Source organism: Megascapheus bottae, chromosome 5 (assembly GCF_031878675.1).
Source record: "Megascapheus bottae isolate mThoBot1 chromosome 5, mThoBot2.hap1, whole genome shotgun sequence".
Taxonomy (NCBI): Eukaryota; Metazoa; Chordata; class Mammalia; order Rodentia; family Geomyidae; genus Megascapheus; species Megascapheus bottae.
In genome coordinates this window covers 31,534,485-31,546,630 of record NC_143513.1, presented here as the reverse complement: position 1 = coordinate 31,546,630, position 12,146 = coordinate 31,534,485, and positions in this window count along the sequence as shown.

Here is a 12,146-nt window from a genome sequence, read left to right as displayed (position 1 = left end):
TTAATTCATGATGCAGTTTCTAAATCCCTCAGAATTTCCTGGCTTATAAGAGCATCTTTTGATCTAATGAGGTGACTTCCAGTGGGCCAGGGTGGGGAATGGTCATGAGGAAGATTCAGCCATCTTTCCCTCTCTTCTGGGAGAGGGGCTGGAGAGTGAATACATAATTGATTCTATTTTATGTGATAAAACCTCCATATAAAATCCTTAAAGGATCAAGTTCAAAGAGCTCTTACATGGAAGCCATCCATACACCTAAACGGTGGCATGCCACCCCGCCAGACCTCACTCAATGCATATCAACTGTCTTTTCACCTGCATCCTTTATCGTGTCCTTTACAACAAACCAGCAAGTGTATGTCTTGGGTTGTGTGTGCTATCATATCAAATGATCAGACCTGAAGAAGACATGGTAGCAACCTCTGATATGTTCCTGAGTCAGACAAAATTATGTGTGCCCCAGGGACCCATTACATGTAATTGGCATCTGACATGGGAGCAGCCTGGGGGTCTGAGCCTTTTAAGTGGCAGGGCCTGCAATGATGCCAAGTAGTATCACAAGTGACGTGCTGAGGAAAGAAAGGGAAACGTTCTCTCTTCGGTTGTGCCATGAACTGTGTGTCAAGCAAATACGGGAAAAAGTATACTTTTATGTGTCAATCCAATCTGGAAGGGGATATGAAAAATATGGGAATTATTTTTACATTGTTAGTTTCATATCTTTCTTTGCCTGGGAGCTTTGAAATTTGCATCTGTGTGATAGAATCAGATGATTGACAATTTGTACTCCTGCTTCCTTTCCTTCTGTGATATTCACTCAGTAGCCAAGGGCAAGAGGAATCAGAAAAGTAAAACTAGGGAAGACAAGGGACAATCCTTTTCCAGGGTCAACCCCGGCCAAATACATGTCAGTGTGATGTGTTTTGATGAGATTGATGATTCTCACACAATCTTGGCCAACGTACAGATCTCTAGGAAGCAAGTGGCGAGAGGGAGGCTCTCACTCGGAGAAAAAGTGTTAAGTGAGCTCTGACCCTGCTGGCAGCATTCAAGAACAAAGACAAGAAGACACCTGGCTGGTATGCTTTAGTTTTGTTGATCTGCTGTGTGTTCTAAAAGGGCAGGAAATAGAAAATAGCACCTCTCACAATGTTATATCAAACTACTGCCCTGAGTATGACCTTTCACAGCCCCATTGGACCGGAAGAAAAACAAAGAAGAGAAAGCTAATCTGGAAAGAAGTCTGTGGTACCAACAGAGAATCACAGAATTAGAATAAGAGAGAGTGTCTTCTACTACTCTGAGCATCATGTGGAAGTCACTGAAGCTCAGCCTGGACAGTCATGTGATGGGAGAACAGACACATAGGTGGAATAGCAACACTGCAATTGTTCATACCAATCAGGATTCACTTCTGAGTGCAAGTAGGATTGGTGGGTCTCTTGATTAAAGAAACAGGTGGTATTCTATCCAGACCTTGAAAATCAGGTGGGTTCAGAGAGGAGGAAAAACCCTGCTCAACAGTGCTGAATATCAAACCCAGGACTTGGCATGTACTAGACAACTGTTCTTCAACTGTCAGCTCAATAACTGGAAGTCTTAGTCTGGCCTGAGCTAAGGCAGCTGGCATGCCACTTGTTTCATCTCAAAGAGGAAAGGCCAGAGTCTACTCTACCATATTGAAAATGCTAGTCCACTGTGAGAGCAACTTTTTTTTTAATTTACAAAAAAGTTGAAGAGTGTAACCCAGGGTAATATGCCTGTGTATAAGAGTAAAGCCTGGTCCTTGTGACTTATATCTCAATATTAATATCTTAAGAAAACACTGAGCATTTAATAAAGCTAAGAAATTAGTATTGGTGTCATACAATTTAGTAAATTTACCACAGAATCTATTGGGAGTTCCCCATTTTCTCTAAGGCAAATTGATAAAACCCCCCTACCTTGAGCAGACCCCATATGCCAATAAATAAGGAGAATACTCCAAGAGGATTTTGTTGTGGGAGCTGAATGAAATGCAGTAGGTAAGATAGTAGGTCAGAGTTGCTGCTGTCTGGAATGAATTACAATGAATAAAAGGTAAATCATAGCTGTATTTATAAGTTGACTTAGCATGGCTTCTGGGATTGCAGATCAAATACTCAGTACAGATTTATCACCCAAAGTGGGAAATATAGTTCTCCATTTAATGGTACGAACTTTGCGCAGAGAAATGGGCTTTTAAAAATTGTGTTCATGTGAAATATCTAGCATGCTAGATAGATTCCTGGGCAGATCAACAGTTTACAAGAAGTTCCTATGATAATTTCATGGATTAATTAGTGTGTTTGTATGGGCATGTGTGCATGCAAGTAGGCACATGTGTGTGTGTGTGTGGTGTGTGTGTGTATGTGTGTGTACATGAGTGTTTGGTGTGTTATCTGTGTGCTTTATTTTTTTTTTTCTTTTGCCAGTCCTGGGCTTGAGCTCAGGGCCTGAGCACTGTCCTTGGACTTTCTCAAGGCTAGAGCTCTACCACTTGAGCCTCAGCACAACTTCCAGCTTTTTTCTACGTATGTGGTACCGAGGAATCGAACCCGGGTCTTCGTGCATGCGAGGCAAGCACTCTACCACTAGGCCAAACTCCCGGCCCCATGTGTGCTTTATTTTTAACTAATTTCATTTATTAGAAATTTGAAATAAAGGTTCAAAGCAAAGTAAATAATTTTTTCAATGTTGAGCAATGTATCTCAAGAAAAAAATGGTATGAAGTATGATGATGCATGCCTGTAATCTCAGCATTGGGAAAACAAAAGCAAGCACATGGTGAGCTTGAAACCATCCTCGATTACGTTACAGAGGAAGAAATGACAATGACCTTAGTTGCTATTTTTCTGTTATTTCATGAAATATTTTTTGTAATGATTTGGAGATAATTATTTAAAATTATTTAGGAACTGTGTATAGTAGGCCCTGGCCTTTAATTTTGTTATTGTTATTCCTTTAGCTTGAAAACTTCCCATTTCCTCATTGCAAAATGAGCACCATAGAATGAATACATAGCTGTTAAAGCTCACAAACACTGAAAGCATGTGATTCTTTTGCCATAAGAGAGGGAGGCCTAAAGTTCAAGAAGGAAAACACAAAGTAAATGTAAATGTAATTCACAGATGCAGTGTTTTTACAGCTTCCTTCTGTAAGCTGATAGTCTGTGTGAGTGAGTGTGTGTGTGTGTGTGTATGTGTGCGGGGGGGGGGAGAGAGAGAGAGACAGAGACAGAGAGAGAGGGAGGGAGAGAGGGAGAGAGAGAGAGAGAGAGAGAGAGAGAGAGAGAGAGAGAGAGAGAGAGAGAGAGAGAGAGAGTGTCCGTGTATGTGCGTGAGAACCGGGTTAAAATCTTTCTCCCAAAGGCATTTTCTCTGTGATAATTGGATACTTTTAGTAGTGTAAGCCCAGCAAGGTGCAAAACACAACACATACTGAAGCCCAAACCTGGCAGCCTTGTATAAGATGTTCACTCAGTAGAGCAATGGGGAAATCACACATCTTTTCTTAAAATAATGTGTCTCTACTCTTTTAAGAAGAATAGACAGGCATAATTTAGTGCATAAACCTAGCAAAGTACATGTTGAAGAAAATATTTGAAGAAGCAAATAATATTGTATTTACCTTGTCTCTTTCTAATGATGGGCAATATATTGAATTGACTTTTCAAGGGTAACAATAGAAGAAAAAAGCAAAGGATAGGAAAAAATGAACACGTGTCATCAGCACTGTTGACATTTTAGGCAAAATAAAGAAAGTATTGTATAACACATTTACATCTAGTTTGTTTCTCCTTCCAAAGAAGAACTTAAAGAGGCATGTAATTTTTATTTTAAGAAGGCTATCAAAGCTGGGCACTGGTGGTGCAAGCCTGTAATCCCAGCTACTCAGGAGGCTGAGATCTCAGGATCCAATTTGAAGCCAACCTGGGCAGGGAAAAATCTGTGAGACCCTTACCAACTGACCACCTGAAAACCAGAAGTAGAGCTGTGGATCAAAGTGGTTGAATACAAGCCTTGAGCAGTAAAGCTGAGGGACAGTGCCCAGGAACTGAGTTTGAGCCCCACAATTGGTAAAAACAAAACAAAGGAAGGCTATCAAGATAGGGAAAAAAACATTAAATACATAACCACAAGGATAAAGAAAGTCTTTTGCAATCTGCCCACCCATCAGCACACCTATTTGTGTGCTCTTTGTGGTGCAAACATTAGCCTCATTCCCCCTTGGCTGGGCTCCAGGTAGTCCCTGAAGTGAGAAAGCATCTATTCCTGAGCTTCAATTTAGAGAAAAACATTCACTTTCAGAAGTCAGGCACAGATTCCATCCATACCACTCAGCACAGTGTTCCTCCCGGTTTACCCCTAAGACACACATGAACTTCTGAATCTTGAAGCAATGAATGTCTGTCCCCACCCACAAGGACTCCAGTGCCTCCTTTTCCAGGCTAAAATGTGACCACCAAAAGTCATGCAAGTCCCACACCTGCGCTTGCGGCTGCATTAAAAAAAAATATTCAAAGATATTTGTGAAAGTACGACAGGAAAACAGCACCCAAGAGTAGCCAGGGTATAAGGAAATGTTTCCTGTATTGGGAATGCGAATAAGGCCAGATGTGCAGGACAACAGGATTCATTGAACTGAAAACCTGAGAAGGACAACCAAGTCTGCTTCAGACCAGCCAAAGAAGAAATGGAACTCTTCCCTTACAACTCAGGTCTCTATTATGAAGCAGAGAGTAAGTGGTGGTGGTGTGTGTGGTGGGGGTGCAGGGAATGGTTGTTTACATTCCCAGTGGAGCAGGAAGTATGGGAACAGGGGAAGGGGCTCTTTGTGCACAGGTGGAGGCAGGACTGGATGGCAATCTTTTTTTTGGGGGGGGGTCAGGATAATGCATAGAGGGGTTACAGTTACATTCGCCAAATAGTAGGTGCATTACTTCTCACACTTCTCATGCTTTTTGTCCCCCTTTCCCTCTCCCACCCCTCCCAATCATCTTATTTTCCCCCTTCCCTTTCTTATTCAAATAAACAAATAAATGTATATACAATATACCAGATAACAAGTCAGATACAGTAACCACATGAGATTAACCATAAGGACAAAAAAGAGAAGAGAAATAACAGTACATTAAGAACAAGATAAAGCTCTTGTTTCCATATCCTAGACACGCTTTCATTTAGTCTCATCCTATATAACCTTATGTATATAGGTTTTGTGCTATTGTAATCCTGTGCTAGGAGAGTCCTAGATATGTACTAATTATTACAAATGAGGGAAACCATCGAGCCTATGTCCCTTTGAGTCTGGCTTACTTCACTTAATATGATTTTTTCCAAGTCTTTCCATTTCCTCATAAATGGGGCGATGCCATTCTTCCTGATGGCAACACAGAATTCATTGTGATTCATTGTATACAAATACTACATCTTCTTGATCCAATCAATCTCTGAGGGGCATGTAGGTTGGTTCCATATCTTCACTATGATAAATAATGATGCAATGAACATTATTGTGCTAGTGGATTTAGTATGTCCTTGTTTCTGGACATTTGGGTAAATGCCAAGGAGTGAAATTGCTGGATCATAAAGGAGCTCTATGTTTAGTCTTTTGAGGAACTGCCATACTGCTTTCCATAGTGGTTGAATGAGTTTACACTCCCACCAACAGTGTAGCAGTGATCCCTCCTGGCCACATCCCCTCCAGCATCTGTTGTTATTAGATTTCTTGATCCTGGCCATTCTAAACTGGAGTGAGGTGGAATCTTAGAGTTGTTTTTATTTGCATTTCTTTTATGGCCAGAGATGTTGAGCATTTCTTCATGTGTCCATAGGCCATTCTTATTTCTTATTCAGAGAAGACTCTCTTTAAGTCTTTGTCCCACCTTTTAATGGGATGGTTCTTTCTTTTAAGATTTGTTTTGAAGAGATTCAATTTTTTTAGCTGAAGATATATTTTAGATATCAGGCCTTTGTTGTATGGCTAGTGAAGATCATCTCCCACTCTGTGGGCTTTCTATTTAACTTGCTAGCTATGTCCATTGCCATACAGAAGCTCTGCAGTTTAATGCAGCTGGACAGCAATCTTATCCTGAGTTACCGAGCATCTTTTTCAGTAGATTTGTCCTCAACTGCATGGCCTTCAGTTACAGGCTATCTCTTTCACAGACGCAAGGTGTGTTGGGGAAAAGGGAAGGGGAGGAGAGATGATTCAGCCAGGTGAGCACAAGGGTAGTTTTGGTATTTCTTTTTTTTTTCAGGATGTTGTAATCAAAGGAGGAGATAAGTGTTCCCAGTTTAAGTCATTTTCCATCCCAGGGAGCCCTGGAACCCCTGCAATTTGACTTTACAGTCTAAGGGGGGAGTCTGGCCTGGCCACAACTCTGAAGACAGTATGTGCAAGGGGAAATGTAAAGCTAAGCAGCAGAGCAGAGCTCACTAAATAGAAAACCTCAAGTGATAAAATCAGAAGTAAAGAAAATTCTAACTAATCAAAACAGCAGAGTCTTGGTCAAGATGCGCACCTATAAAAGATACATGCAGACATACAGCAAGAAGCAGCTGTCTGAATGTCAGGGAGAAGCCTTGCTGCAATCCAGCCTCCAGAAGTAGAAGAAATAAATATTTGTTTAAGCCATAAAGTCTATGTTATTATAGCAACCCCTGAATTGGGGTGGGCGCTAAATTCAATGATTGGTACCCTTATAAAATGAGATTCGAGTAGAGTGGCATTGAGTCAAGGAACACTACAGAACATCTACAACCACCAGAGGTATACAGAAGCACGAAACACAGAAGGAACAAATCCTGCTCTTTGTTTCCAAACAGAGAGAGTAAATATTTCTTGTTTTATGCTGGCCCAGTTTGCGGTGGTCTGCTGCTACAGCAGTTCTATGTAAATCTATAAGTTTTCTACTGGGATTCGGTTTTATCTTTTACTATAGATGTTGAAAGCATTTATTAATGTTGATGAAGTTTTCTCCTGTGAGAAGGCCCTGGGAAGAACCACTAGTTCCAAAGTAAGAGAAGCTCTAGCAGAGCATTGCAAAGGAATATAAGACAGGAAGGCCAGCAAGCCCTGTAGCATGCGAACCACCTATGAAACAGTGACATTGAACTTTAATATACAGAACTTTAGTGTCATCCTTCCATGCCAACCTGAAGCTACAAACGAAATCAACTTGCTGTACTGAGCTTTAGAAAAAAAATTTGCATTCATCTCATAGTCTTTGGGTAACTTATGGAAGCAACAATAGTTCCACTCATTTATTGCCATGACTCCAAGTATTATTACCATTTTTAAAGATTCTTTATTTGGCAAAGAGTGAATAGTTTAGGAAATCTCATATTCTACTGCTAGGTTTGAACGTGAAAGAAATACTGTATTTCTTACATAAAAAGGTTAAGATGGAAACGATTCAAAGATCTACTCACTCAGCAATTCTAAATCTAGGAGGAACTCTTGCACAAATGTGCCAAGGGAAAGATTCAAAGCAGCATTATCTGTGATGACAAAAGGTGGAAACAGTCCAAATGTCCATTAACAGCAGAATGGATAAGTAGATCATGGATCTACGAGTGAATATAGCAAAGAAAATGAAGGAAGAAATTGTATATATCAATATACCAGCAAAGATGAGTCTCCCAAACACATAATGGTGAGAAATAGCAGCCAATGGAAAGGTGTGCATCCTGTGGAGTTTCCAGAAAACACTATAGTGCCTGCTTTCCATCTGGTTGGGCCTCGCCATTCCATAGGCTAGTGTATCCTCCAATTGCAATCAAGCCAGGCTGCTCTGCTTGCCTGGATGTACAGCACGTTAGATGTGTCAGAGACATGAAGGCCAGGAACATAAACACCACTGCTCTCTTACCCTTGAGTGGGACAACTGTTCCTGTGATTAAGAGATATGTCCATAGTAGATCCTCATTTGATGACCACACCGTGTTGGTTGCTGTGTATTTCCTTAGGCCTCTATTAGATCCTCATTAGTTCCACTACTAGGTTTTCTGGCTCATTTCCCAAGTAAACCCCCTACATTAGAATCTACACCTTAAGGTATGTGTCTGAGCAAACAGAACAAAGACAATATACTTCCACTTGTCTGAGATTCAAAAATAAGCAGAAGAGCAATATGTTGTTCAGACAAGAGAGACAGCTTATTGGTTAAGGATACTGAAATGAAAACCAGTGTCGGACACTGAAAAAAGTCACTTAACGTCGATGTGCCTCAGTTTCCTCATCTACTGATAATAGTCTTTGTCTCATTGTGAGCTTTAGAGTTAACATTTGTAAAGGTTCTAGACCGATGTCTGACAAAGAGCAAAGCACTCAAGAGGCATTAGCTGTTTCTCATTATGAAAGATGTAGGAATATATGCAATGACATGATAAAGGAAACATGAGTAGAAAATTTCAAAGTGTAGTCCTGCACTTTTTTTTATGGGTGGGAGGCATTGGTCCCTGGGTTTGAAGTCAGGGCCTGTGTGCTGTTTCTAGGCTCTTTTTGCTCAGGACTATTGTTCTCCCACTTGAGTTGCAGTTCTATTTCCAGTTTTCTGGTAGTTAACTGGAGATATGAGTCTCATAACTTTTTCTGCCCAGGCTGGCTTCGAACCATCATCCTCCAATTTCAGCTATTACAGTGGTGAAGTACCAGCACCCAGCTCATGGCCTATTTTTTTTTTTTTTTTGCCAGTCGTGGGCTTGAGCTCAGGGCCTGAGCACTGTCCTTGGACTTTCTCAAGGCTAGAGCTCTACCACTTGAGCTTCAGCACCACTTCGGGCATTTTTTTTTCTATGTACATGGTACTGGGGAATCGAACCTGGGTCTTCGTGCATGCTAGGCAAGCAAGCACTCTACCACTAGGCCAAACTCCGGGCCATCATGGCCTATTTTTAAGCTCAGATAATAGATACACTCATGCTACCTAATTCTTATGCTTCATAACTTACATATAAATTATACTTTTTAAACTCTCAAATATTTTATTATTTTCAGAAGTCTAAAAAAAGTAAAGCAGTCATTGAGTGGCATGTGTGGTTACACTAATCACATACAAAGTTTTGTGCCCTTTGATGGGGTGTGCCCTCTTCTCCAATCCAGCTGCAGTTAGTTTCCCAAGCTTTTCCTGGTTTCAGGAGCTCTGGTCTTCAGAGGGGAATATCCTTGGCTTGCTAGTCCTTTAGGGCCCAGTATCAGGATGTAAAATACAGCAATCTCTGCCCTTCCCTTGTTCACCAGTAGATGGCCTTAGTGTAGTGTGTCTGACTAAGATTGTGGTGCCCTCACACATTACAAGGACCTTGATTGTCTCCAAGCTACCATTAAATTTAGGATGATCAAATAAACCAAAACTGATAACTAGAATGTGTGTGTGTGTGTGTGTGCTTCTACCAGAGCTTGCAATCTGGGTGGGTCCTTTACCTTTTCCACTCAAGCTTCGCATTTTACCATTTGAGCCACAGTTCCATTTTTCCTCTGTTTTGGAGATTAATTGGAGATAAGAGTCTCACAAACTTTTCTGCCCAGTCTGGCTTCAAATCTCAATCCTCAAAGCTGGCCTTCTTGATAGAGGCTGGAATTAGTGTAAATTAGAGTTTCATTGTGATATTTGCACATTTCAAATAATGTATTTTGACATAATTTGCCAACCCCATTACTTTCTGTTAACCACTTTCATTTTTAATCTTTCTTTTTTTAACATCCTTTGTTGTGTTATTTTATTCTCATATATTCTCATGTAAATATCCACTATTACCTTTTTTTCTTCTATCTCCCATCCCACTTGTTTGATAAACTTCTAGATTATTCTCACTTTCTAAGATTCTTTCTCACGCTATAGAGAAAAGAGGCATCATATAAAAATATTCCACATTGATGCAGTGCAGTGCATTCTCCCTCAAAAGACATGTGAGTGTGAAGCCCTTGTTCTAGCAGTACTTCTTCCTTCAGGTACCATAGAAATACACTTGCTCTCCTACACAGGAAACAGGCTGAGTGGCCCTTGATATGAACCATCCTCTTCTCACTCTAGGATTCTGGTTCTTCCCTGTTTATTCCTTCTCCATTGTCCTGATTTCTCTTCCCACCTCTCTTCATCAGCCTGAGTTTTACCTAGTTTACTGTACAATGGTGGTCCTAAAACAAGTAAGTTAAGACCATTTATCTGCAAGGTGGAAGGAGGAAGAATGTAGAGTAAACTCAGCAGCAGCGATGGGAACACAGGAAATATTCTTGCAAACATGGACTCAGCACACATGCATTTGGTGAAGCACATATATTAAGTAGGATTGTGGGGCTGAGGATGTAGCCCAGTGGTAGAGCACTTGCCTGCTGTGTGTGTCTAACATGTGCAAGGTCCTGGTTTCCAACTCAAGCACTATCTCTACAACAAAAAAACGACTATGAAAGCATTGTGATACCAGCAAGTCTTGGGGACAATGCATGCCTATAATGCAATGTGATTCATTTGAAGATCACAATTTGAGGTCACAAGCTTGAGGTCATTCTAGGTTTATCTCAAACACACACACACTCCACACATCTCAGTTATTACTGTATTTTCTAATTTATGATTCCCTTAACTTGGGGGTAAAAAGCCTAATCCTTGTGCTTCTGTTTTGACCTGGCAGTTTCAAGTCTTAGGTCTGTTATAGAATTTTTCCTTGGCTTCTTCCGTGGTAAGCAAAAGTTGATTTCATTCAAACAGAAGGCGCTAATCTGAATATGAAGAGTCCATAATCTTTACGTTTAGGAAAATGACTTCAGACATATTTATAGCACATTTGGTTTTCCAAAAGTCTCTCTCTCCTTGCATCCCTGCCTTTGTTCTTCTTTTCTTCCCTTCATCATTTTCTCTCCCCCTGCTTTTTTCTTTTTTTTTTTTTCCTATTTTTGTAGTACTAAAGTTTTACTCAAAGCATGCACTCTACTACTGAACATATGCATCCTTTTTTTTGCACTGGTTATTTGGAGAAAGGGTCCTGAACTGAGGTCCTCGGGATATTTGCCTTCCAAGAAGCTAGAATGACAGGTTTGAGCCACTGGTGTACCGCTTCTGTTTTAGTATAGTTAGCTTTGGACTTCAAAGAGATAAGACTTTCATTTACTTAGTACATTTATCTAGCAGCTCATGTTCTTTTTGAAAAGGAAGCAAGTTATGTTTCCACTGACGTGTTTTTTCAAACCTTGCTTTTGTCCTTCCTTATTTATTGAAGCTGGGCATAAGTTCTTTTGTTACCTTTAGTATCTAAATAGCATCCTGTCACACATTGTTGAACAACAGTGCTGGCATGGCTGAGTATCTGACTTCCTAGTTGCCTGCAAGTGCTACTGTGATCTTTCCAATGCAAGACTTCCCTATAATATAAAACACTTCCAAGAAAAAAAAAAAAAACATGCTTAGGGAACAGCAAGTGCCCAGGAAAGCATTTGAAAACTTCCACACATGAGCCTTAAGTTTTGATATTTATTATGAATACCTCTTAAATGGGGTTAAAAAGAAAATCATTTTCCACAAGAGATAAAACAAGGACTTGCTTTCACAGGTTGGCACTGCAGAGAAGCCACAGTGTCTTGATTACGGATTATACCTCCTCAAGGCAGCCAAGTGATAGCTGCATTGTTGACTTTCAAAATAGTGAAGTATGCAGAATCAGTGAAGCAGTAAGGAATATAGCTGAAGCTGTGGTGAAGGAAACTAGCAGCAAGTTGCAAAAAGACCAGGATAGAGACTCTATCAAATAAAATTAGGAGGTTAAAAAGTTCATATGACAGAAGCTGGAAGATTCTCAGAGCACTTGTCTTGCAGGGAAGTTGCATAGCTGAGTCATAGCAGCAAGGGCTTCGTGGCTGCTCCTTCACCTGGCTGGACCTGTCTAACTATATATAAAATGTTTACAATTCCTTGGATGGGATTCCCAAATTGTATTTTGCATTAGAATGTCACACTATGTCCTGTAACTGTATATACTTCCTCAGCGCCACTTAAAAAGTCTTATTTACTGAATGCCCATAACTCACCCCTGCTATTCTAGCTATTGAGGAGGCTAAGATCTAAGGACCACAGGTTCAAAGCCAGCCTCAGCAGAAAAAAAATCCAATGGACTCTTATCTCCAATTAG